Below are 2876 nucleotides of genomic sequence, written 5' to 3'. Positions count from 1 at the left end.
GCAAAAAGCTTTTTTGCTTAAGCAAAACTACATTCTTCCAAAATAAACAATTATCAAATAAAGCATAGCTAATATTTTAATCATTTACACAGTCACTCTTATGCATCATGAAAGGTACAAACAGAAGGAAGATTACCTGCAGTTTGTAACCTGTACGCCCAACATACTTATTCCATGTTTTCAATACTTAACCTGCTGACAGCCTGGGATCTGTAGCCTTTAAGTGCCTGGCTATGTCCTTAACATAGCCATGCTGTCTAGAAGATATGGGACCTTTTACTCCTTATGGGCAGCCCGTCACCCTATTCTCTCTGCCATGTGAATACTGAGTGGACATAAGCATATCTTTGCTCTCGGGATCCCTAGGGTTGGGAGCATAGCATTTTGTTTTGTTTTAACTGAACCCATGAAGTTCTGAGCCATATCCTCAGTCCTTGTGAAAAATTTTGAGTCAGGAGTGGTAGTGTATATATGTAATCCCAGCACTTCTGAGGCTGAGGTGGGAGGATTGCTGCAAGTTCAAGGCCAGCCTGGGCTACTTAGTGAGTTTAAGGACAACCTGAATTGCATAGTGAAACCTTGTCTCAAAAAAGCCTTGTCAAAAAAAAAAAAGCCTTTCCTCTTTCCTTTCCTCCTTTTTTTTTTGTGGAACCAGGGATTGAACTCAGACCCTTGCGCTTGCCAGGGAAGCGCTTAGTCCACTGAGCCATCTCCCCAGCCCTTTCCTTTCCTTCTTGAGACAAGGTCTAGCTAAATTGTCCAGGTTGACCTTGAATTTGAGTCCTTCTGGTTCAGCTTCCAGACTACCTGGAATTAAGGGTGTATACCACCATACCCAGCCATAGCTATTGTTTTATAAAGTCTGCAAATTAAGGTCAGTTTTGGACAGATCCTTAGAGGGCTCGTGTGGGGCTTACTCCACAGCTGGCAAACCTCACCTTAGCGCCTTGGTAAGAGGGCACACAGTTGGGGCAGCCTCATGACATCTTTATAAACCATTCCATTTCTGCCTTTTTCAAGTCAGTCCCTCAGTCTACAGGCTTTCTCTCTCCTCCAGCCCAGAATCCTTTTTGTTGTTGAGGGTCCTTCTCTAGGAAGCCTTTCTGCATACCATTCTCTATGTGGTGCCCACTAGTCTTGGCTTCCTGTGGACTATCCTGCGCACTGTATAGGATTGTACAGAAGAGAAGGAAATGTGTCTGGTTGGGTGAGAGTCAAGACATGGTTCATTTTTTGTTCTGGTGTTTATTTTAATTTTTTCATAGTGGGGATTGAACACAGGGCCTTGCATGTGCTTTGAGGCAAGTTTTGTACCACTTAGCTAAATGCACAATCCCTACTATCTATCTATCTATCTATCTATCTATCTATCTATCTATCTATCTATCTATCTATCTATTGTGGAACCAGGGATTGAACTCAGGCCCTTGCGCTTGCCAGGGAAGCACTTATTCCACTAAGCCATCCCCCTGGACCCCCTACTATTTATTTTTGAGCATTTTTAGATATCACTAAACCTCAGTCAAAATGCAAATACAAGGGGCCGGGGAGATGGCTCAGTAGAATAAGTGCTTCCCTGGCAAGGGTCTGAGTTCAATCCCTGGTTCTGAAAAAAAAAAAAAAAAAAGCAAATACAGGGACTGGGTGTAGCTCAGTGCTACAGCACTTGCCTGGCATGCATGATGCCCTAGGTTCAATTCCTAGCACCACATACATACAGAAGTAGACAAACCAAAATGGTCAGTAACGTTTATTGAATGCTTACCACATAACAAGTATTGCGCTCTGCTGTTTTCATTTATCTTCCTGTAATTCTGTTGTATAGATGGTGCATCTGAAGATGAGAGGTTCTGAAAGACTGTGCTGAGCAAATCATACACTATAATGTCCTAAAAGAGAAGACAGTATAAATAGGTACTTAGAGGAATCTCAGAGAGAACATGTACCAATACATTAACCTGTATTGGTTTTTTTTTCCCCCTCTATTCCTTTCAAGGGCTATTTCTTACATTTGTTTTTTCCCCCTTAGCACCTGTTTGAGGGTAGAGTTATATAGAAAATGCTCAGTAAATATATATCAATTGAGGTGGAAAATGAAGGCTTCCTCTTGCCCCAGTTTGGCTTGACATGGTGCCAGTATTAGTAGTTGTGTCTTTGTGAATGACTTTGTTATTTGTCAGTGCTACTGTGCTTCTGTTCCTCTGTAAAGTCCTCCAAGTGGGCTGCCCCTTACAATGGCAGTGTAGAAGCCTCCAGGGATGGAAGATGAGCATATCGTGTTGTGGGACTGTATTTCCCTGGCTGACGAAGGTTGAGCCCTTGCACCTAGAGATGGAAATTGGTTGGCTAATTTATTATTTACTTCAACCCAGCAGAATTCTGAGTAGGCTAGCAACAGTCAGCTGCTAAGTGACTCACACACAGCTGACGTAGACTTCTTGGGTATCTCTGAGCTTCTGTGTTTTGTTGCACAGTGCTGGGCACAGCCTTATCTAACCAAATTCCAACCAGCACTTTGTTCCCACTGTTTTCTGTACAAGACTCAGACATCAGCAGGTAGGTTGTGCTGGCTTCAGGTGTACTTGTGATGTGGAAGATTGGCATTGAGATAAGCAAAAAGATATTATCTGTGATGTTCTCTCTCAATCCCTGCTCCTCATACTAGGGACTGAACCCAGGATCTTCATACTGAACTACATCTTTGGCCCCTTTTTAGTTTTTTTTTTTTTTTTGTTTTTTTTCCCTTTTTTAGTTTTTGAGACAGTCTTGCTAAGTTGCTAAATTGCTCAGGATACCCTTGAACTTGCAGTTCACTTACTTCAGCCTCAGAGTGCTGGGATTTCAGGTGTGTGCCACAGTGTCTAACATATATATAT

At 42.4% G+C, this 2876-nt stretch overlaps 1 protein-coding gene across 2 annotated transcripts in view; it reads left to right on the top strand.

Annotated features, from left to right (window-relative positions):
- Hmox2 (heme oxygenase 2) overlaps positions 1 to 2876 on the top strand; it is a 41119-nt gene that overhangs the window by 31640 nt on the left and 6603 nt on the right. Inside the window, exon 1 of one of the 2 annotated variants that reach the window (XM_004627807.3) lies at positions 1820 to 1914. The exons of the other annotated variant lie outside the window; for it this stretch is intronic. The gene's annotated coding sequence lies outside the window, so the exon portion shown is untranslated. Of the gene's footprint in view, positions 1 to 1819; positions 1915 to 2876 lie in introns of those variants that run through there. 2 annotated transcript variants of the gene reach the window in all.

This window comes from Octodon degus, unplaced genomic scaffold (assembly GCF_000260255.1).
Source record: "Octodon degus isolate 3935 unplaced genomic scaffold, OctDeg1.0 scaffold00021, whole genome shotgun sequence".
NCBI lineage: Eukaryota > Metazoa > Chordata > Mammalia > Rodentia > Octodontidae > Octodon > Octodon degus.
The sequence above is the reverse complement of the archived record's forward strand: the minus strand, read 5'-3'. Positions and strand labels throughout refer to the sequence as shown.